Below are 24,931 nucleotides of genomic sequence, written 5' to 3'. Positions count from 1 at the left end.
TCTGCGAGCAAAATGCTCGTTGCGAGTGATTTGCTTGCAACGTCTGAGGGCACCTTAAGGAAAACATCTCGTGAAAAGGCCTATTCCACTAAAAGGCTTATTAGCCACATACCGGCCTGAAAAATCAAGATAATTTCGGGCAAACAATAAATAGCAAGAGAGCCGAGTGACTCTTAAACGATATTATTTGACAACTTCTAATTTTTAATGCACACAAACGCACAACCACCAACTCATTTCAAATGAAATCAACAAAAAACTTTTACTGTGTGCGTGTATTACTTTTCGCGAGTTTGCAATCACAAGTCAGTCAGGAAACACAAAAACTTTGGCTGCAGCCGAGGAGGAAAAACTTCGAACTTGGAGATTTTCTTCAATCGTCGTCGTCGTAGGTTCGCGCAACGTATTCGTCGCGAAAAATCATCCGTTTTTTGTTCGCTGTGTGGTGTACGAATTGATTTTTTATTGCTACTGGTGACATTAGAAGCTTTAAAATAAACGTCGTTTGCGAGTGCAAAATACCTAAACGAATGGTGGCTTCCCACAGCAGTGGACGAGATCGGGAGGTTCTATGGGAATAGTGATATCTGCGGGATGACTTCCTGCTTGGATGGAATTTCCAATTCTGATAAAGAGTAATTTGCGAAATATTTCGAGCGATCGCACTTTTCTTTCGCGACAACGAATGGTCGTCTATTTTGTGGACATCACGAAGAACCAGCCTTCGAACAGGAGGAAGTGAGGTGACGAGGGAAGAACCAGTTCTGTGAATCGTCTTTGTGTGGCTGCCTAAGGGGACGGCCTTCGTGGTCGGTTGTGAGCGACGACGACGGTACTGCAGTGATGTTGAAGTGGTTCTGATTTTTATGAAGCAGCAGAAGAACGGAGACGTCGGCTGAAATTCCCCTTCGAGAGATTCAAAGTGGTCAAAACAGAGCAAGGGGTTCCCGTTCGGGGCTCGCTGTCGACCGAAAGTGGTAGCGCATTATAGTGATTCTTGTTTTTTTATGCTCATGTTTGGAAGAATTTGAAATTCGGGGACCAATTTGGCGACAATAAGACGAGGCCTGTTGAGAAGAAGTCATATTCCTGAATTTGTGTGACCGAGAGATGAATTCAGTATTTTTCGTATCTGATTTACATTGAAGATCTTTGATATTGTGGATTTTTGAATCAACCGACAGATAAATCTTTTGGAGTGTATTAGTTTAGGTAAGTTACAGTATGATTTTTGCCTCACCCAAGCCCCATAACAAAAATCAGATGATTTGCAAATGACCATCATTCAGTTTATCATACGCCAATTCTAAGAAATGTCGTGTGATTGTCATCCAGAACACGATACATAATCATTCAAATGATAATCATAACAAACGAATCAGTAGATGATTTTCATTTGAAAATTAAACAGATTAGCATTCATTTGTCCAATGAAAATTGTTTGAAATAAGAAAGAAGTTTATATTTTTATTGGTTCCTTTTAATACCCAATATCTCGCCCAAAATAATTAAAAAATATATAACATAGTTACAAATTCGTGATAAGAATAAACTTAATTTATTTCTTTTTTAGTTTCGATGAGTGATCAAGTTGCATGGTAGAATATAAACATTGTAGGGGAAATTAATAACATAAAATTAAGCAACGTTCTGTAATGAAAATTATAGAATTATGCTGTAGGTCAATTTATAATGGTTCGCCAACTTTCCGGAAATTGCTCCAGCCCTGGCGCCAATCTATTTTGGAGGCTCTTACATTTGTAGGTCTTAGCTGACGGTATTATCTGTGAAAAAATAATAAGCTTTTCTCATTAATTGAATCAAATTTCAGTGTCTATACACTTACCCATTGATGTGTATCCTGCAAATTGCGTTTAAACATCAAACTGTTGTGCCCATCCTATACCGTCGTGAAGCGTCAGAAAATGATTCCAACAGACATGATTACTGGAATAAAAATGTACATTATTGTAGATTCTCAGCTTTCAATGCTCCTTCTTACATTGGCAGAATCTATCACAACGCAATTATAATTACGTGCTGTTTTTGTTAGCGATTCCTTGAAGAAATGAAACTTACCATCTTGCGACACCTTCTTTTCTTCTGTAGACTTGAAAACAGACAGTCATGACTTGCGACGACCTAAAGTCACATTTGGATAATTTTTATATGATCATGATGAAACGGATTTTCATACTGCCCACGAATGAAATTAGATATAGAGTTGGTGTGAGTGCAAAATAAGCTATTGTTTGTCATTTTTGCATTCAACTTCTGATATGCATTGCTATCAATTTCGAACAGAAAATCATCCAAATGGAATATCATTCAGTATTAGGAAACATCAAAATAGCAGTTCACTGAATGATTTTTCATACATTAACCGGCCGGTGATTTGTTTCAGTGTACAAGTAAGATGATTTGTGTTTGGTTTAGTTTTGCTTGTTCGAACAACAAATTTCAAAATTTGGATTTCAGAGATGAGCCAGCTTCGGGAAAATCTTTAAACCTCGGGTACTTATTCAAAAGGACGTATGTGATTTTGTAAACAAAGATTCAAACGTCGATTTGTCCAATCTGATAGCACTCCCACGCAAACCAACACCACCAACAGCTAGCCGAAGGCTTCCCCTACCTGTCTGTGGTGATGGTTTGCGTGGGAGTGCTATCAGATTGGACAAATCGACGGTTGAATCTTTGTTTACAAAATCACATACGTCCTTTTGAATAAGTACCCGAGAAACAATGATATTTTTTTAATTGTTTTAAATTGCTCTGGATTGAATGTTTTCCTAATTCAGATTTAGATTTTATTCAGATGACAATTTCTATTTTATTTAACTTGGTTTAGGCGCCAATTTTATCATTAAAAAGAACTCAAACGTCAAATTTTGACTGACGATAATTTGCTTGTAGAATAAATTGGACTAAGGGGAAGTTCTTCAAAATTTTTAAAAAGAACTCTTGAATTTTCTGTTTTGAAAATTTTGTTGTTTTTGTTGTTTGAAATTTAAATGAATGGATGAGGCCACACAAATAAAGATTATTCTAAGTTTAATTTATTATTAGCAGTACTGTCTAATGAGCTGGATGAAAGATAATGAATTGCTTATCCGGAAGGAATCTATCTTTCTTGAAGGGCTACAGCTCTTCGATGAACCTACGCCGAATGGAGTATCCTTCTCCACTGGACTCGATCCTGGGCCAATCGCTTCCAGTCGCCCTGAACATTGAGCGCCCTGAAGGTCTTCTCCAACTGCAAAAAGCCATCGTGTACGCGGCCTTCCACAAAGCCTACGGCCTCTACTAAATATTATCTTCGCTTGACGTTCTTCCGGCATACGAACAACGTGTCCAGCCCACCGTAGTCTGCCGTGTTGTAAAAGCTTCAGGCCTGGTAGCGAGTAACTTTTTAGTGACTTGGTCACTATTTTGAGCCTAGTCACTAAAAAGTCACTATTTGCATCCAAAAGTCACTAAAGTCACTATTTTTTGGAAAATGGTCACTAAAGTCACTATTTTTGCATTGCCTGTTGTAAAAAAGTTCAAAATAAAAATCTTTTTTAACTATTATCATCAACCAAATCAAACGTGAATCTGATAGCAATATATTAAATTTGGGAAATAAGCATCAAAAAAGTTCCAAGTGTGTTGTGAAAATCGTGAGGTTGTTTCCGATTCACATCAACTATGATCTTTTTCTTCACGAATGGAATTTATTAAAATGCGAAAGTTTAACATCAATTAAAGAATTGAGGAGTAGCGGAACCAGAACCACGTCTGTTGGTGCGCGTTAATACCCTCCGGTGACAAAGATAGTGAACAGCCTCAGTTTCATTACTTGACAATGATGTTTGATGGATCTCAGCGTCAGGGAGAGTTATGAATGACAAGAGCGTCGATGACAGAAAGTACATTATGATTGTTAAATGGTTGTTAAATCCGTTTATGGTTGTTAAATAACAGTAGACGTTCGATAACTGCAAGTCATTTAACTGCAATGCTTTTTAACTGCTATTCGATAGTTGCAACAATTTTGCAGTAATCGGACCGCTTAACTTCAAACTGATGTCAAACGCAATGACAGCTTCGGTGCATATGATTCGCTTCGATAAGAAAACAATGGGATTTGCCAAATAAGGAACCAAAATGAAAAATAGTGCTACAACTGGTGCATGCGTTCCTATAATGGATTGATCACTTTGATGATTATAACAAATTTTATTTTGGTTTTCACAGCTTTTCTAAGGAGCAGGAAGTAAAACCTTTCGCTTGATATATAAAGTCCACCCACATGCCTTTTACTTATTAAAAAAAAATAGTTGTTCTTATTAATTGGTACCCCAACCCTATGCTTGATTCATCGCATCCGTGTCAGCTGGATCCATTGACAAGAATAACTCGAACATCTCGCTGCACTCCTGCACGCTCTCAGGTCCCTCTTGCTGCCCAGGCGCAACGCCGATTAGGCTTCATGAATTAACGGGCTCTGGAATTGGTGACCTCACCGACCTCGGTGCACAAATTTCTGGTCGTGTTCCGCTCTCGTATATGCCAGAATTGTATGTATATATATTGTAGGATATATTTCCTCAGACCCATAAAATAACCCTTCACATCTTAGGGTTCCTCGTTGGTTGGTATGCATTGTTCAAGCTATAGTTGAAGAACTTTCCTTAATTTTCAACACTCAGGTGCGATGCACTACGAAACTAACTCTATGCTCCGCCTTCTCGCCACCACTGACGGACTTAGTAGATGTATTTTCGATTACATTTTTCGAGGTTGATTATTTGTTTTCGTGATGGGACTGCTATCTACAAAAATAGCTGACGTGACACCGCATTTCTGGTCGCTACGGGTCGCTAACATGGGGAACTGACGCTAATGCCGGTTTGATTTAAGCCCCCCCACTCCAGGACTAGGCTAGTTCGCTTTGAGCGGCACACTGTTGCTTTGATAGCGCCTGCTTGCAGATACATGCAGCTTCTTATAGAAGTCCAACAGAGCCCGTTGTCAATATCCACCACATCCTACACTCACGTAAAATACCTTCCGAAGTTTATTAGTTTGCCTTATGAAAATTAGCCACAAGGAATCGGTTTGGAAAACATAAGGCAGACTTATGAACCAGCATGAACAGTATTGACACAACTATTGCCAAATTATTGTTAATCTGACACAAAGTTTGCTTCGAAAGTGAACTTTGATCATTTCATGTTCAGTCCAAGCCTGCTTTGAGTTCCAGCACAATCATTCTATAAACTCGTAAGTTCAGTTCAAATTTTTTGCTCGCAATTTGAACGCGTTCAAATGCATCACTATGCATGAACTTTAGATGAAACAGATCCATAATAAACACATATGTTTATCTTATGTTAACCTTACTAATTCCATTAAGCAACCTTATGAAAATTCATTAGTTGGTTTAATGAAATTCTTACGATATCAATATATATATATATATATATATATATATATATATATATATATATATATATATATATATTTATATTCATGATTTAACTCAGTAAAAATAAAGTTGCTTCGGTGAATAAAAGAAGATTTCAGTAAATACTTTTTTTTCAATTAATTCTTCTAGAAAGATCATTTTCGACCAATTAAATGCCAATATAATATAATGCCGGCAACGATGTCGTGCTTATCGGCGGTTCTACCCGTCGTAAATATGTCTATCCGCAGTTTACTACAGGCTGCAATAGAAAGAAAGGAGTTGATAAAGTTCATGATTAGGTCCAAGGATCATAGGAATGACCAAGACGTGGCATATGCAAGGATTTGGATTTTTTTTTTAAAGATTGTTTGATAAAAAAATTACCTTGAGCTTTTAGTAGAATCCCAGGTATCCATGAAGCTATATATGCTTGTAAAAAATACAGCCCTTAAAGTTGACTTAAAGTGTTTACTTGTCATATAAGCCGATAGATACGTGTTTCGACCTCAACAGTAAGGCCGTCTTCAGTGTCTCGTACTTGACTCGACTTCGATTCTTCGACAGTTGAGTCAAGAACGAGACACTGAAAACGGCCTTACTGTTAAGATCGAAATACGTATCTGTCAACGTACAATCAAGTGGTGGAATTAAGATTCTTCCAAACACACGCGACGCGATTCTATCACTTGGCGACAGCGATTCTATCGCCATTGGTATAGAAGCGTATATAGAACATTCCTTGCAGCGACCCAACGATAGAATCGCGGCGACTAGTTGTCGCCGTCGCGGCGATTAAATCGCTTAGGTCTGGGGGAGCCTTTACGTGAAATTGTACGAACTCGTCTTATGATAAGATTGTGTGAGTAAACATACATTGCGCCCAAGAACTATATCATGTAGTAGAAGACTGTACTTACTTGAGTTCAGACTAATATTTGGTATTCGATGAATAGTGTCAGGAAGATTTTACGTGTTCCAATATAATTGCACAAGCCGGTACGTAGTATTAGACCAATTCGCGGATGCCAACGAACTGGAACATCTCGTAAGGGAAAGGGACATCCATCATATCGGTACCCGAGTCGGTACCGATATCGCAGTTAGTAGCGACATTTTCATCGCAGCGGACTCAGATTATTATTAGGGGTCAGATATTTATCTATATCCAAGAAATAAGACATTTTATGAACTTACTCACAGCCAAGATGAATACAGTAGTATAGTTGTAACCAAGATGAATACAGTAGTAGGTGCTCCAACCTGTCAAGTTTGTAGAAGAGAAGACGGCGGGGGTGAAAAATTCATTTTCAGTGCAAAACGAAAACAAACCGGCTGGCTCTCCCATACTAAAATCCAAGATGGCTGAATCGTGAATTTGGCAGATTGGAACACCTAGTGGTGTATTCATCTTGCTCACAGCAACCTTTTAAAACGTAAATGACATTTTTAGATAACGTTCAAAACAATTAGCAATCGATTTCAGTTCCGGACACTGTTTCCACGTCGCACTGAAAAACATCCCGTTCTTGTGCGCTTCGTAGCCGTGTGATTAGCGGCTAAGTAGGGCGATTCCTATTCCGATTCCCGAAAGAGAAAACGAAGGAGAAAACTTGTCATGAAGCGGAAAATTCTCCCTGGTTCACTGGGTGTTGTGCGAATCTTCTGTCCGTTGTCTAGTTGTTATGTATTCAGCATATGCGACCCATGGTTCCACCTCTAGACGAAAACGGTGATCCTGTGTTTAACTCCATTACTGGGCTTAGCTGCACAATGATTTTTTTTCTAATATTGAGTTGTTGTCGTTCATACAGTCGAGGTATGTGAGGAATATCTGGAATTGTTAAACGCTAATGCAAGCGCTCCTGGTGCAATTCAATCTCCACGGAACGGTTATGTCAGAGTTGAAATTTCTCGCTGCTGGCATCTGAAAGGGTGAATAGAACCGGTTTCCTTCGCAAATGCGATGATGAAGATTCTGCAATACCAAGAAAATAAAATGTTAGGACTGTAAAATATAAATGTATAACTAGTTAAACCCAAAAGATTAAGTGCACAAACTTACCCGGTACTGGTCGTCAAGATGAGATTGACTTTCAATTTGGTTACAATGCAGTCCCGCCACTATGATGTCCACCAGTCCACTATGGGGCGGCTCCATACAAGTAGGTGGCCGAAAATATTTTCATTTCATTTCTGCAATATTTCACACTTATATCGTAGATTATTGTCTAAAAGATGTGAAATACTTGTTTTGCAGGTCGTTATTACTTCTAAGGTATCCAAACTCCCTGGAATACAGACCTTTGATCTCTATGGAATATATCCCTTTTATCTACGAATGTCTCATGTACACAGCAGTCTATAGATGTGTATTTTATTGCAGCGCAGACCTGTAGAGTTCCCGGCGTTTGTGCCCGGCGTTTAAGCGTGCTGCAAAATCACAGTGCAGGTAACGCAGCTAAACCTGAACCACTGTGATGCAGCCCAGCAACTGCTGTGTCAGACAATTGCTGAATGGGGGACGGATATCGCCATCATAGCAGATCCTTACCGGGTACCCGCCAGGAACGGTAATTGGGTCACCGATGGGTCTCAAATGGCAGCGATATGGACAACGGGGAAATACCCAGTCCAAGAGTTGGTGTCTTCGACACACGAGGGCTTCGTCATTGCCAAAATCAACGGGGTCTTCTTCTGCAGCTGCTATGCGCCTCCTCGATGGTCGATCGAGTAGTTCGGTCGTATGCTGGTTTGTTGGCCAGCTAACTTTATGGTGCGTATGCCGGTGGTGATAGCGGGGACTTCAACGCTTGGGCCGTGGAATGGGGAAGCCGTTCCACGAATTAACGTGGGCAGATCCTGTTGGAACCATTGGTCATGTTGGATGTGGATTTGGCTAATGTCGGTACCAAAAGTACCTACAGCTGGAACGGCGCCGAGTCGATTATCGACGTTACGTTCTGGAGCCCTGGCCAAACGAGTAGTTCGAACTGGAGGGTAGATGATGGCTACACTCACAGCGACCACCTGGCGGTTCGCTACAGTATCGACTATACGACCAGCATTCAGCGGACGGAAGAAGGGGCGAGGCATAGTCCTCGTATGTGGAAGACATCATACTTCCACGACGAGGTGTTTAAGGAAGCGCTCCGCCGCGAGCACAATACTCTCGGTCTGAGTGGCGAGCAGCTGGTAACAGTACTCTCGCGTGCATGCGATGCCACCATGCCTAGGAAAGTCCACCCTAGGAATGGGAGACCACCGGCTTACTGGTGGACTCAAGCAATTGCGAACCTGCGTCGCGCCTGCCTACGGGCAAGGAGGCGGATGCAGCGAGCACGCACAGAAGAGGAGCGTGTTGAACGACGGGTGGCGTTCGTGGCTGCTAGAGCCGCTCTGAAGACTGAGATTAGATCAAGCAAAACAGCCTGCTTCGAGGGCCTGTGTCAAAGTGCCAACGCGAATCCATGGGGTGACGCCTATAGGGTCGTAATGGCCAAGACACGCGGGGCGATGGCCCCTACAGAGCGGTCTCCAGAGATGCTGGAGGATCATCGCCGGGCTCTTCCCACGTCACGACCCAAGCACCTGGCCTCCCTTCGTGGAGCTGCCAGGAGCCAGGGTGGCCGACGAGGGAAGAGTAACTGTGGCGGAACTTGCAGGGATTGCACAGTCCCTTAGTGTAGGTAAGGCGCCAGGACCGGATGGTATTCGAACCTGGCCATTAAAGCGGCCATTGCCGAGGCTCCCGAGATGTTCAAATCTGTCATGCAGAGATGCCTGGACGAGGGAGTCTTCCCTGAAGCATGGAAAACGCAGAGCTTAGTCCTATTGCCAAAGGCGGGAAAACAACCGGGGATCCGTCGGCATGTAGACCAATATGCCTGCTTGATATGGCGGGGAAGGTGCTCGAGAAGATCATCCTCAACAGGTTGTTGATACGCACGGAGGGTGCGGATGGTCTATCGAGTAACCAGTTTGGCTTCCGAAAGGGTAAGTCGACCGTAGACGCTATCTTGTCGGTTACCAAATCCGCGGAGATAGCTATCCAGCGTAAGAGGAGGGAGTTCGCTATTGTGCAGTAGTGACTCTCGACGTGAGGAATGCTTTCAATAGTGCCAGTTGGGCAGCTATTGCAGATGCGCTCCTGCGTCTTGGAATTCCTGAGTACCTGTACAAGATTCTCGGAAGCTACTTCCAGAATCGAGTACTGGTATACGACACGGAGGCGGGTCGGAAGTGTGTTGACATAACCTCAGGGGTTCCGCAAGGTTCCATACTGGGTCCGGTGTTATGGAACGTCATGTACGACGGTGTCTTGAGGTTGAAGTTCCCGGTGGGCGTGGTAATCGTTGGCTTCGCTGACGATATTACGCTGGAGGTCTACGGCGAATCGATCGAAGAGGTGGAGTTGACTGCAGCCCACTCGATCGCAATTGTGGAGGAGTGGATGAGTTCCAGGAAGTTAGAACTGGCTCACCACAAGACTGAGGTGGTTGTTGTTAACAACCGAAAGTCGGAGCAGCAAGCGGTGATAAGGGCAGGCAACTGCACGATCACCTCTGAACGCTCAATCAAACTCTTGGGGTAATGATCGACGATAAGCTCACCTTTGGTAACCACGTTAACTACGCCTGCAAGCGTGCCTCCACAGCTATAGTGGCATTGTCTCGGATGATGTCCAATAGCTCTGCGGTTTATGCCAGCAAGCACAAGCTTCTGGCTAGTGTCGCTCTGTCCATACTGAGGTATGGGGGGCCAGCTTGGGGCACGGCCCTGCGTATTAACTGCTACAGAACGAAGTTAGAAAGTACGTATAGGCTCATGTGCCTAAGAGTTGCGAGCGCGTACCGTACCGTGTCGCACGATGCACTCTGCGTCATCACCGGAATGATGCCTATTGACATCGTTATCGGTGAAGACATAGAGTGCTTTGAAATGCGCGGCACGAGAGGCATCCGCAGGACTGTCAGGTTGGCCTCAATGGTCAAATGGCAGCGTGCGTGGGACAGTTCCACTAAGGGTAGATGGACACATAGGTTGATACCGGAGATAGGTACGTGGGTCAAGAGGCGCCATCACTTTCCACCTGACCCAGGTCCTTACAGGCCATGGTTGCTTCAGACAGTACCTACACCGGTTCGGACACTCGGCCTCGCCCGAGTGTCCGGTGTGCGTTGGTTTAGAGGAAACGGCGGAACACGTGTTGTTCGTGTGCCCGCGTTTTCGCACAATGCGTGACCACATGCTTGCCACATGTGGTCTTGACACTACCCCGAACAACCTAGTTCGGAGGATGTGTAAAGATGAAGTTGGCTGGAACGCCGTTTTATCGGCTATCGTCCAAATCGTCTCGGAGCTACACAGAAGGTGGCGCGTGGACTCGAGGGATGGCTAGTTCAGGCGCAAATAAGAGGTGGTCCAAGGGTTCGGAGTCGGCTTCATGGGTCATACCGGTGCCCTGTGGTCGAACTCGATCCTTTTATCGAACAAGTGGCCGCGTGAAAAACAACATGGTATCGTCGCTTTCGCGGCGTCGGTCAACCGGGCGGGTTCCGAGCCCGAGGACGGAAAGGGGTCCTCGTCAAGGCTGGGGCAGGCGTAGGCACCGCGTCGGCAAGTCCCTCTGTGTGCTGGCGAATAGGCCCTATCACAGAAAGGTCAATTTGGGGTGCACGCGGCATCATCATTCTTGATACCAGTCGTGCAGAGGGAAGCAGGCGCGAAGTCGACCCTGCCCACCTTCCGAGGACATAGGGCGTGGTAAGGCCACCTGGAAAGCCGGCAATGCGCTGGCACGATACCATGGTGTTCTTCTAAAAAAGCGAGTCACGATGTTCGATGCTGCAAGGACACGCAGCTAACCTCGAGGGTGCGTTATGCACTGGCCCCCCTTTGAAGCATTACTTTCTGGTTGTACCGAAGGGACGATGGGCTTGGCGGCAATGGAAACGGTTTAGCTGGTCGGGGATGCAGTCCTGCCTCCCTCATTGGAGGTGGCCCCTAACCCAGCACTTCCTGGTCAACCCAGGATGTCTGTTGAGCAGATTCCCCCTCCATTGCTTAGGAAGAAAAAAAAAAAAAAAAAAAAAGACCTGTAGAGTTCAAACTAGAAAATTATATACTGTTTTTATGTGAATTGAGTTGTACAGATGTTCTAAGTTGCACAAGGACTCCGTCAAATACAGGCCATTGCATCTACATACGTAACAGGTTGTCTTTGTAGGATTTTTCAGATTGGTTCAGGCTCTTAACCCGTAAAACAAGTAAAGGGAATACAATATAAAGCTCTATTAAAGCTAAACGAACTCCATGCAATAAAAGCTTCAAGATATATAAGTATACTGCAACAACATTTATTTATTCATTATGTACATGAACATCCTCAACAAAATCATCATTTATTTCTTCAAGATCGATTAAAATATCTGCTATGGTATATTTTTCTGTACTCGAATCTGTTGTATTGCAAGAAGTTTCAGTCACTAAAAAACTTTGAACATCTTCACCTATCTATCACTTTCACCATACTCGTATCACTTCTGTTGTAGGCAGTTCTTCTTGCTCCCAGTAGCGCTTTTTCTATGGTATCCTCTCTTGGATCCATTAGCTCGTCATTAATTCTTCTGCGCTTCGTACGCTCACTTAAATCCTCAAAATTTTTTGATGGCCTTCCACGAGATGTTGAAGCCACTGGCTCTGGCTCAGCATGATAAAATTCTTCTAATTCAAATTCTGTGTCAAGCCATTCCTCATTATATGAGTCAAAGTAAGTTTTGGACCGGGATGCGGCCTGCCATTTTTTTTTTAAATTTCAAATGCAGATTTTTCAATTTTGTATGGAGTTGACTCTTTTTTTTTCTTTTTCACCAAATAATAAGTACAAACACTTCACACGATTTACCTTCGCAATCACAGCTCACTATGCACTCAGATAGACATTCATAAACGTTCTGTTTATTTATTTCACCTAGGTACATACCAATAATTATCGAAAGATGTCCTTAGGTACAGACATTTTTGCTTCTTGTATTCACATATTGGATTTTAATTAATATCAAAATTTTACTTTTTATGAAATAATTTCAAATGAAGCCTAGAGTATTTTCGTAACCCTCAAGAGTATATTGTTTTTTTTTTTTCATATTTATTTGCTTGATACTTGATAGATAATGAGTTGCCTCCTCTTGGTGAGCCTACGCCAAATGGAGTATCATATAGCTGCATAAGCTATCGTGTACACGGCCTACCACGAAGCCTACGACACTTTTCGTGTTATCTACTATCTCTATTTTAACTGTTCTTGATGCTTTTTGTCATACGCATGGGATTTGTATCCAGCCCATCACAGTCTGCCGTGTATTATGAGAATAATTACATTTAATGTTTCAAAATTAATGACTTTTTTCGAAAAAGTGATCGGAATCGCAGATTTGCAGCCATAAGCAGCTGGAATTTGTTTTAATGCCTTCTGGGAGGTCCAAAGAAAGTCGTAGTGGTAGTCGCTAAGCGAAACTTTGAGAAACTTTTTTTGTATGGAACTTTTTGTATGAAAATTTTTTTTTTCGGATGTTTCACTACCTATTTTCCCATAACTAACCCGTTCTTCGCAAGTCCATGAAACAAGCTTTCAGAAACTTTTTAAAGAGTTGGAAAAGAGCTACTGTAGCCGAAGATATTGACAGTTGAATAATGCATTGATTTTTCAAGAACTAAAAAGTGTCTGGCTCTAATGCCTATATCTTGATAACCATATGGCTTAGAGTGCTGATATGCTGGGGTTTAATGCTCCAAAGCATTAGCATTTAGTAGGTCAACTTGAATTACGAATCAGAGAAAGTCGATTTTTTTATTTTCGGCCACCTGATTCCCCATAGTGCAGTCGAAGATCACTTTCCGGAACAAAAGTGCTTTCAAGATGCGCTTTCTCACTACTCTCACCAGAAAGGTGGAGGATTTGATTGACGGTTTCGCAATATAAGTTCTATTTTAGTCACTCCATACCATGAAATTGGCCAACCACTGCTCCATTATTAGCATTTGTCAATAAATATCAACGACTCAGTAAAGTTTGATTCTAGGTTGAATAGATTCGAAAAACATTCGACTGAAAATGTGAAAAATCGGTATATTTTATCTTACATTCGCTGTATCTCAGAAACGGTAGCACTTAGAAAAAAAATTGGTTTACTCCTTTTCCATTGGAAATTTCACGTTCTTTCATAAAATCGTGTCGACAAAAACATAAAAAAATTCAACCATTTTTGGAAAACGAACTTATTTAAAAAAACCCAGATTAATCCACCTAGCGGCGATGGTGCCTTTCTCGTGCATCGTAAAATGTACTGAAAAAATCACATAGGAAAGGTCAAAAAAGCACTTTAGGGGGATAGATCGCATATTTTCTATCATTTTGCATGTTTTTGCATTAATTACTATGCATTTCCACCATTCTTGAAAAAATTTTTTTGAATTTGAATTTTTTTCCAAGGAGAAAAAACCCTGGGAAAAAACAATGATTTTCAATAATTCAATTCCGAAATGATAAGTCTGATCGGGCTAATTTTCAATAGCAAACAATAGGACCGTATTCCCTGTCGAATGCAACTTGATGCGAGTAAATCGGATAATGCTAAGATAAAAAAAAAGTGTCTACAAAATTTGTACACATACACACATACACACACACATACATACATACACACAAACAGACATCACCTCAATTCGTCGAGCTGAGTCGATTGGTATATAACACTATGGGTCTCCGAGCCTTCTATCAAAAGTTTGGTTTTGGAGTGAAATTATAGCCTTTACGTATACTTAGTATACGAGAAAGGCAAAAATATAACTTTTTTGTCCATCATTTCTCCATGATAACCCATAGTGCAAAAAAGTACATATACTACTTCTACAACATATTAAAAATAACCCGACGAACTTTGTTTCGCCTAAAATTGATTTATTGTCTGATTAGTTCTCGAGATATGCAGAAATTTCTGGTTCATTTGTATGGGAGCCCACTTTCCAAAAGGGGGAGGGGTTTCAAACCATCACAGAGACATATCTTTCCTTTCAAAACTTCCACATGCCAGATTTGGTTCCATTTGCTTGATTAATTCTCGAGTTATGATGAAATTTGTGTTTCATTTGTATGGGAGCCCCCCTTTCCAAAGAGAAGAAGAGAGGAGAAAAACCTTCCCCGGCCCCAAAAACTTCTACATACAAATTTTCACGCCGATCAGTTCAGTAGTTTCCGAGTCTATAACACACAGTGTATATTTTTTCACATAATCATAATAAATACCTAAGACATTGCCGAAGACATCAAAACGATCGGACAAGCCGTTTTCAAGCTATATTTGTTTTTGAAAGTGTTCAAGGTGTTTTTGCTTAGGCCCTTGTCAAAAGTTAAGCTAGAGTCAAAATGACAAACCAATGAAAGCAGCTGTCATGCGAACTGGGGTCGTGGGATCAAAGCCCACCGAATGGGCGGTTACCCTCCAATACCTTTTCCGAACTAAATCTATCACATGTTGTACATATGCATAATCAAGTTTCAGACATAGTAATTAATTTCCACTCCGGGTGGCTTAATACCCGGCATATAGGCAATTAACTTTGAATGAAACCGAAACCAATGATTTTTTTTGACTATATTTATGGTCCATAAAGAATGTATGTGAAAAATTTCAGGGAAATCAAAAAATACAAAATTGAAATCTTGAAAAAAAATCATGATTTCACAGAGAATTGCTAAAATATTTTTACAGCCCACATGGAAAATAAAATTATCAGAGTCGTTTAAGCTAATCAAAATCTAGTCATTCTATTCATTTCCGATCAAAAATTCCTTGAATCTAAATCCAGTGTACAGGTGGATTGAGGCCAATGAGCTAGACTTTACTAAGGTGGCGCAGATCAGCGTTGCGTGCCACTAGTTGACTCTTTTACTCTCCCGCTGATCTTATATAACGCAAATAGTGACGTCACTATTTGCGTTGCATAAGATCAGCGGGAGAATAAAAGAGACAACTAGTGGCACGCAACGCTGATCTGCGCCACCTTAGTAAAGTCTAGCTCCTTGGATTAAGGTTAGGGAAGCACCACTGTCAAAATCCGATCCTGCTCTAGTATTCTTGTGGATCTAACTACATGATAACTTCATAAAAGCAACATAAAACTAGCATTCAAAAGCTTTATTAATGTAGATGGTAAATTAACATCAAAATGTTGATAATTAAAAACAATAATAACAATATGAGATAGTCTTTGTTGTAAGCCCGTCACCGTCGAGTTGCCTTGCTGTCATCTTCACGATGCTAATGAAACGTTGACGTAGACTTCATCATGGACACATCTGCGAATACTCATTCCTCAAATGACTGCTTGGCGCATTCACGAGCAGAGATGTCGGTTCATAACCATCTGATGAATGAACTTAGTGATGGTGCACCGTAGGCAGCAGTGATGACATGTTTGTCAGATAGATATCGCAAATGTAGGAAGGACGTGACTGTCGTCTTTTCCGGGAAATTCGTTCTTTCAGAAATCCGTTGATCTAACAAAAAATCAAGTTAACAAAATTGCTCTCCTGAAGACTATTTCCCCATGTGGAATACATTTGTACAGTCATCCCACAGTTATGGATCAATGTTACTTTGACAATATTAGTTTTTCTGGCGCCGAGCAGTTATCTATTTCAATCATATCGAAATCCTCTGATTTTCAAAGTCGCTTGGAATAGGCAATTGAGACTTGAATACTGGTGATAGTTCATCTTAAAATTACCAAACATTGCTAGTGATTTTTGCAAACCCTGTTCAGTGTTCATAATTATTGGTTCTATATTCTTGATTCTGTTTTGGGTAAGACGCATCTAACCACATTCCAATGAAAATCGCTACTTCTAGCACCAATCAGTTTTTAGAGTGATATTAGGAAATAATTCTTGTTCGGGCAAGTGACCATATGAATCAATATCTCTGGGGAGACTGTACAACTTTTTTTTCAATCCAGATTGAAACCTTTCGCAGTCGGTTGTATTAGATGACAACGCAATCTTTGAATTGGTTCGCCTCTAGGCTGGCCGGTCGATGGGTAGTTTCATTACGCAGCAACCGAAAAGTATCGATGGCGACCAGAAGAAGAATAAAAAACCTTCTAGACAATAGCGAACAAAACAGAGCAGAATGTTGCCATTTGATGGCCACTGTCGACGAAAAGAAGGGCAGCCTGCCTGCCGCTGTACGATCCACTGTTCCAATTCTTCATTCACCTCCCGTTCCGTGGCCGGTGATGGTGGTGGGTCTCACCGACGAGATAATTTATGCTGATGTTTGGAAGAATTCGGAATTTGGAACAACTCGGCGACAATAAAATAGGGGCAATTGTGAAGAAGGCTGATTTCCAAAAGTTGATATCGTGTGAGACCAGAGAAGCGAATCCAGTCCAGTCTGACGGCAGACGGAAATGATTATTTTCGTGTCCGTTTGCATAGAAGATGTGTGATTTGATGAAAAGATTTATGTTCAAAGACTGGCCTTCATAACATTTGAAACCTTTTATTTTAAGTAATCGAGATAAGTCCAAGATCATTTGATGTTTTATTGTTCTTATTTCTTGTTAGTTAGTTAGTTAGTTAGTTACTCAGAATGATGTTACGTGATAACCTATTTAGCTATGGGACTTTACTGTAAAAATAATAATCAACTTATTTCGTACTTTTCAAGACCATTCAGTGTTTAATTTGAATATTCTACCATTATCGGATATAAGAGAAGCCAATGAATAAATGAACGGTAATCAGCTTCACGTTCCAGTCGATCATGAAGTGTGGTGTCTGGCCCCAATATCCGTCAATGTATGTGGACCCAAGTAAATTCCACATAAAAAGTCCATTTATAACTGTATTTCGACTTCCAAAACAGTATGCAAAGTGAGCAGTGCCCGGTGATGATGCGCACACATACACCTACGGGCACATACAACAAAATTGAATTGATCTGTCCATCCGCCCAGTTAAGGTGGCTCCAAAGGTGGAGGTAGTAATTGATCGGTCATTCGGTCGTGGCGGCGGCGGCGGTCGCGGTTGCGATGCAATGAAATATGTATGGAGAAAAACAAAATCAACGATGAATGGGCGTTGGGGAGTTGTGGAAGATGATGGCAGAGCAGAGAGGATAAATATAAACGCAAGTCAAGTGACTCGCAACCGAGTCGTTTTGGGTTTGGGAGAGCGAAAAAATGCAGTTCAAATAGAAAAAAGATACATTCAGCAAACAACATCTCCAAAAAAATGTTGACTAGGAGCTGCTGCGCTGGTGGTTACAACGCGGTTACGTAAACACAAGACAGTTATAGAGACACACCTGGGTAGAGCAGGTCTTCTTCGGTTCGAATCGGTTTGCGGTAGTTAGGCACTAAATATTGAGTGACTGACTGACTGACCGAGCGACCGACTACGCTGTTTGGACAAAGAAAGGCGGATTGCTTGTGCAAAATCGAGGGGGCTTAGTGAAGTTTCTCACGGTCGAAGAATGTTTTTTTTTGAGATTTGTAATGCTTTTCGTAATTGACATGGCTGAAGATAAAAATTACAAAATTAGTGTTTTTGATTATGAGCAATTCTCTGTGAAATCGAAGGTCGATTTATTTTTGTATTTTTTTATTGAAATTTTGCATATACATTCTTTGTGATCAAAAAACATCATTTGCATCTTTGGTTTGCCATTTTGACTCTAGCGTAAAGTACGTAAAATTTCCAATGGAAAAAGTGTACAGTATTTTTTTCTAAGTACTACCGTTTCTGAGATACAGCGGTTATAAGAAAAAATATATCGATTTTTTAAATTTTCAGTCATTTTCGAATGTTTTTCGATTCTATTCAACCTAGAATCAAATTTTACTGAGCCGTTGATATTTATTGACAAATGCTAGTAATGGAGTAGTGGTTGGAGTCTGTTTTCTTAGTTGTCTTTAGAAATTCTGCATTATTCAGGGAAATTTTATATTTATTTATTGCGTCTAGTTTTATTTCTTTATTGGCAATTTCTTATTTTTCTATGAAAATTTCTAATACTATATAGACATTTTATTTTGCTGCCTACACCAAATTTTTCCAAACGCCTTCAGTTTCTCTTGTAAATTAGAGGGTCTGGGTCATTTGGTGTACAGTAGAGCAGTTCACATTTCAAAAATGTTCGAAAATTTTTACTCTCATATGTCTTTCAGCTTCATTTTGATAATATAGACGAGACTTTAATAAATTTAAAGTTTCTCCCATACAAATTTCCATATAAAGAAGTAGAAGATTTTATTTTGAAATTCTGAATATGTTCCTTGGTGCTGATTTTCGAAGACGGGGCTGTAAATTCAATCTGATGTAACGTATCACCGATGTGATACGAGACACTAACAGTATATCGAAAAAAATCTGAAAATTGCATCACGTTAGCTATTGAAAGTGATGTCTGTGCTAGAGAATGCATGCATATTGAATGCCAAGTTGAACCTGGTGAGAAAATGTTTATTCCAAGAATACCCCTGTTTAGTAGGTGCTGGGATTAAAGATGATATTCGATTGCAAATTTACTCAAATGTTAGCAATTTTCATATTTATTTAAATACGGCGTTGTTCTCAAGCAATTATGAATTGCACTCTGAAGAAAATTCGTCTAAGCTCAAACTTCTCCCATGTAATATGATGGTTATGATGAGAACTAATTTGTTTTCCACAATAAGCCTATCCAATCACAAGCAGAAATAAAGCTTATGATTTGTACTTTGAATAATATTTTTTCTCTCGTGTGAAATCATGATTCTGAAAAGAATCCATTTGTTTTCAGTAATGCACCTTTTCAATCACAAGCAGCGACAAAACCGAAGAAGAATCTAGAGAAAATTTCATTTCATTGCTACTGACCCCAATGTCAGCCACTCGATAAGTTACCGCTAAAACGCGATAGACACCATCCATGCAAATCAATTTTCGCAGTATCCCCCTCTGAAGAGCGCTTGCGCTGCTGCCGACGCCAAGCGATAAAAATTTGCACTTTGAAGAAGTTAAAGAAGAAGAGGAAGAAGAAGAGCCCCTGGTTATCTACGAAAGCACTGGCATCGAACGGAAGAAAGGCGGAGCAAGCAAGCCGATGCCAATGATACGGCTCCCAAACTGCCGTAATCTGAAAAAGTGACGTATACGCCATTTTCCAAAAATGGTGTTAACGAGTACTACTCATCGAGCTCTTTAACAGAAAAATGGAAAACATGCATGTTGTAAAATGGCTGTTACGTCACTTTTCCAGATTACGGCAGCAAAGGGGCAGGGCCTCGGATTCCATGCAAACGTATTCTGACCAGCCGAATTCTGGTTTTCTCGGAAAATCGGCAGGACATTTGCATCGCAGCGCCAATCAGACATCACCGGCGGTGGAAAGGCTGCGGAGAATGATGGTTGCTACGGGCGGTGGCAGCAACGATAATTGCTACGAGCGGCGGCAGCAAGGCTCAGAGAAACATCATCAAGAGCGTCTCATCGAAGGCGTCGAGCATTATAAACAGCCTCGTAAAGACATCTTCGTGCGTATCGAGCTGACCAAGCCCGCCGTTTCGGAGGGTTCCAACGTCGTCACCAAGTAAGTCAGCTCCTAGTGAATGAACGAGGAAGTAGCTTTGCTTAAAACAGCCCTTTTCAGGGCCACAGTCCCACTCAAAGAGGAGAGGAATTTTCGTACCGCGCACGCCGGAAATCAAAATTTTGAAATGAATTTCCACTACTGATGCCAGTGTCAGCCCATTTATGATTTGCCGCTGGAACACGATATACGTCATCCATTCTAATACATTGTTTTGCAACGTCTCCATGCAAGGAGCGCATGGGCTGCTACAAGCAAAGAATTTTGCCCGTCACCAAGTGATTATGATTTACATTTTTTGCAGATTTTTGTCTCGGCTCAACCTTCTCTCGTGTAAAAAGATAATTTTGTTTCCGATGACGCGCCTTTCCAATAATAAACAGCAAGTATACCGAAATCAGAATCTAGGGAAAATCTCATTTAACTGCTAACGCAATTCAATTATGTGAGACGTAATCATTGTTTACTTCCCGCACTCTATTCCAACTTTCTACCGTCGCGTCGCCAAGCGGTTATGTAGCGTACAATAGTAGATTTGACAAGAATCGATTTTGATCCACAATGCGCCTTTCTAATCATTCGTAGACTAACGCAAAATGAAGTCCCCCAAGAAAATATGACGATTGAGCGGGTCGCATAATGAACGCAAAATGAACTTTTGTTTGTTTTCTGCGAAACAGCCACTATTAAGAAAACATTTTCAGTGGCGCCACTGGTATCCGGGGACCGTAATCGATGCCATTTTTGCAATCAACTATTTCTTCTCATAAAATTTTGGTCCTGAGAAGAACCGATTTTCTTTCCACAATGCGCCAAGGACAAGCACCTCGAAGTTCAAAACAAAATTTACTCGCGTTTTCAAGGGCACACCCAAGATGAATACACCACTAGGTGTTCCAATCTATCAAATTTACGATTCAGCCATCTTGGATTTTAGTATGGGAGAGCCAGCCGGTTTGTTTATGTTTTGCACCGAAAATGAATTTTTCACCCCCGCCCTCTTCTCGTCCATAAACTGGGCAGACTGCAACACCTAGCTGTGTATTCATCTTGGGCACACCACTCAACTGCCATTTTTATTATTCCACGCATGCTGCGACACTGTAAAGCTGAAATAATAAAAACAAAAGTTGTCCGTTGCCTCCGTATGCCCTTGAAAACGCGAGTGAATTTAGTTTTGGATTCTGTGACGCTTGTCCTTAAAGGGAATGGGTTTTGTAATGTATTTTTTCACACAGTTAGAGTAGATCGAGGATATGGTCTGATAGATTTAGACTGATGATAGACATTATTTTGGAAGGATGGAAAACGAAATGGCTACTTCCGAGAAAGGGTTCACATCCGTCATTGACTCATTCCAGGAAAACGCTTACATACAAAAAAAAATTAAATCCCCTTACTTGACTTTGACAAGCATCTAATTTTGGAGAATGGATCAAATCCAAGATTGTCTCAATCTGGGCTAAAGTCTACTTTCACAGAAGGAATCACATCCACCATTGCCTTACCTGGGACAACGCACGGGATCAAATTCAATATTGTTTCAATCCGGGCAAACGCCCACTTTCGATGGAGGCTGAGTAGGCTTGGACCAGGATGGAAGGATTTTTTCTCCGCCGTCAAGTTTTTTTATTCAATTTACTGTCAGACCAACGTTTTTATGGATTTTTGAGTCCTTGGAGCTAATTCTGAAACCAGTTTTCAGGCGCGATGGAAAATAAAGTGAAGTAAAAACTGAAGTTCTAAGTGCAGTCGTTCTGATGTCAAGTTCCTCGTCGTCACACTTCACGAATATTCGCAAAGCAGGACCGTTTTAAACTTTCATTACATTTTTCACATACTGTTTTTTGTGTCTTACTTATCACAACCACTTTCGCACCTTTTCTAGCCACAACTCTGAAGTGCTCCTGCAAAAAAGATGAATCCATTTTGGAACATTCCTAGGGAGCCAGCAAGACCACGTCGCCAAATTTGTCGGACTTTTTGCTTCCAGCCCACCTTCAATTCGGTGGGGGCTACAACAAGGCGTGAGAACCAGTGTTTTGTTGAGAGGTAATATTCCTAAAGAACTTATCCCAGTTTCTACTGTCTATCCTGGAAGCTGACAGTGTATCTATGCTCTCCCGATTCGACTGCCCCGTTGGTCGGAGGGCTTAGAGGTATGCCCTTTCTTGGAGATATGTATTATCTTAATATCCCTATCTTTGGAAAACTCGGTAATACCAGTGCTCGGGAATATAGGATCATAGAATTATATAATGAGTAGACCCCACGTCTGAAAACCCTTGAAGATGACGATATTTATTATTTCATCAGAATAACGCATTTCGGTATCTGGCATGTGAATTGGCAATAATCAGGAACTCTCGTGTTGGGCCCATCTTGAAGATCTCTCGTGGAAAGGGGCACAGGAGGGTTGCGTTTAGGCAGGGTTCACAGTTTCTGACATATCGTAAGACTTTAGCAAACATTTTAGTTCCCAAAAATGTCGAAGAAATTTTTTCTTCCCACATTTCATCAGATTTTTTCAGTTGGTTTGATTTAGATTCAGAAGTGCACCAAAACAGCATCAAAGTGAAGTTTTATGTTCTGCAAATGCATTGTGATTATTGACTGGGATCTGATCCGGTTTTAGATTCAGCATTTCATGTACTTTTTTCTCCTGTCAGACGAAGCCATTAGACAGCCCTAGATCACAATATATATTTATTCTGGCCTTTGCTTGCCTTCTATTTGACTATCTTCAAATCTTCCTTTTCATAGCCTATTTCAAATATATCTCTTTTGTCAACTATCTTTCTCGCTTTCCATTTTGTTAGTAGAAAATGCATTTTAGACATAGCTAATTCTTTGAAGAGTGGTAGAAATGCTAGTACCTATTAGGTTGGTAAGAAAATAGATCAGAGTGCGTTTTTATATGATATGCAGATTGTTCGCGAGAATCAGAAGCTTTTGATCTACTTGTGCGGTCGATATGTGAATAGATTTTATTAATCGCAATGCTGTACTTGGAAACATGCCTCAGAGACGATTACTTAGGAATATCAAATTTTCTGTCGAAATTAAGTGAAAACAAGTAGATCATGTTTGTTTGTTGCTTGAAAGACAAATGTTCAGCATTCAGAGGTCATGTACAGTCGTGATTTAATTAGTAGGCAGTAGACCTGTGCGCCGAAGTATTTGTGAACGGCGGCGGCGTAAAGCCATTTTTACACCGGCGGCGGCGTCACGCCGTAAGCAATGTTCGGCGGCGGCGGCGGCGGCGTGAATCGGCGTGAAGAATTTTGAGCTGAGAAAAAAAATCACGCAGCAAGGCATTTAATGTTTTTTATGAATTTTAGGTTTTTTTGTACAATTGCTGGCCTCAGTCAGACTGATGGGGGGAACATCCTAGCAAAAGTTTACATTACATCCACTAGGACATTTCCGCATCACAACACATGACTTCATTGGAAAGTACTTCGGATATAAATTCAGAAATTCGTGTGGAAATTCCTCAAGATATTCCTCAGAAAATTCGAGAAAGGATTTCTAAGAATTAATTTAAAATTTCCCTAATGAATTCCTTCAGAACTTCCACCAAGAATTGCCTTGAAAATTTATTAGGGTATTCCTTCGGAAATTCTTTCCGAAATTCCTTCAAAAGTTCCATCAGAAATTTCCTTCTACTTGAGGGATTTCTTCGGAAATTCCTTTACGGAGTCTTTTGGGAATTTCGTCAGTAATTCATTCGAAACTATTTTTAGGGATTCCTTTGAAAATTCCTTTAAGAATTAGATACCCATGGAAAATCCTTCAAGAACTGTTTTAGGAATACATTCGAAAATCCATTTGGGAGAAATCCTTCAGAAATTTCTAATAGAAAATCTTCCAGTAATTCCTCAAAACATTTCTTCGGAAACTCTAGGAAGATTTTTCTGGTATTCTTTAGAAATTTCCCTCTGGAATTCTTCAGGACTTCTTTTCAAATTTCTTATAGGAATCCCTTCGGATATTCCTTTACCAACTCTTCCAGAAATTCATGTAGACCTTCGAAAATTTCCCTTTAAATAACTTTAAGCACTATTTAGGGAATCTCTTCAGAATGATAAATGTCCAATTTTTTTTAAAAACGTTTTCAAGTGTTTTTTGCCTTTCTCGTATACTAAGTATACGGTAAAGGCTATATGATCGCTCCAAAAACAAACTTTTTATAGAAGGCCCGGAGACCCATAGTGTTATATACCAATCGACTCAGTTCGACGAATTGAGGTGATGTCTGTGTGTGTGTGTGTGTGTGTATGTGTGTGTGTATGTGTGTGTGTGTGCGCAAAACTACTCAACAAAATGTCACTCATTTTTCGGGCACTTATCCTCAACCGATTTGCTCGCAACAAGTTGCATTCGACGCAGAATCCTGTCCCATTGTTTCCTATTTGAAATTGGCCAGATCGGACTATGGGATCGAGAGTTATGGCCAAAATACAAATTCATACGAAAAAATCGCGTAAAAAATGTCACTCATTTTTCGGACACTTATCCTCAACCGATTTGCTCGCAACAAGTTGCATTCGACGCAGAATCCTGTCCCATTGTTTCCTATCTGGAATTGACCAGACCGGACTATTGAATCGAGAGTTATGGCCAAAATACAAATTCATACGAAAAAATCGCGTAAAAAATGTCAGTCATTTTTCGGGCACTTATCCTCAACCGATTTGCTCGCAACAAGTTGCATTCGACGCAGAATCCTATTCCATTGTTTCCTATTTGGAATTGGCCAGATCGGACTATGGGATCGAGAGTTATGGCCAAAATACAAATTCATACGAAAAATCGCGTAAAAATGTCACTCATTTTTCGG

At 40.8% G+C, this 24,931-nt stretch overlaps 1 protein-coding gene across 6 annotated transcripts in view; it reads left to right on the top strand.

Moving 5' to 3' along the window:
* Positions 1-283: 283 nt before the first annotated feature.
* LOC134212092 (uncharacterized) overlaps positions 284-24,931 on the top strand; it is a 272,835-nt gene continuing 248,187 nt past the window's right edge. For 2 of the 6 annotated variants that reach the window (XM_062689614.1, XM_062689615.1), the window contains exon 1: positions 284-1,212. The gene's annotated coding sequence lies outside the window, so the exon portion shown is untranslated. The remainder of the gene's footprint in view (positions 1,213-24,931) is intronic. The other 4 variants (XM_062689620.1, XM_062689619.1, XM_062689616.1 and 1 more) reach the window with 3 other exon arrangements.

This window comes from Armigeres subalbatus, chromosome 2 (assembly GCF_024139115.2).
Source record: "Armigeres subalbatus isolate Guangzhou_Male chromosome 2, GZ_Asu_2, whole genome shotgun sequence".
Taxonomy (NCBI): Eukaryota; Metazoa; Arthropoda; class Insecta; order Diptera; family Culicidae; genus Armigeres; species Armigeres subalbatus.
Note: the sequence above shows the minus strand (reverse complement) of the source record. Positions and strands in the feature narration are given on the sequence as shown.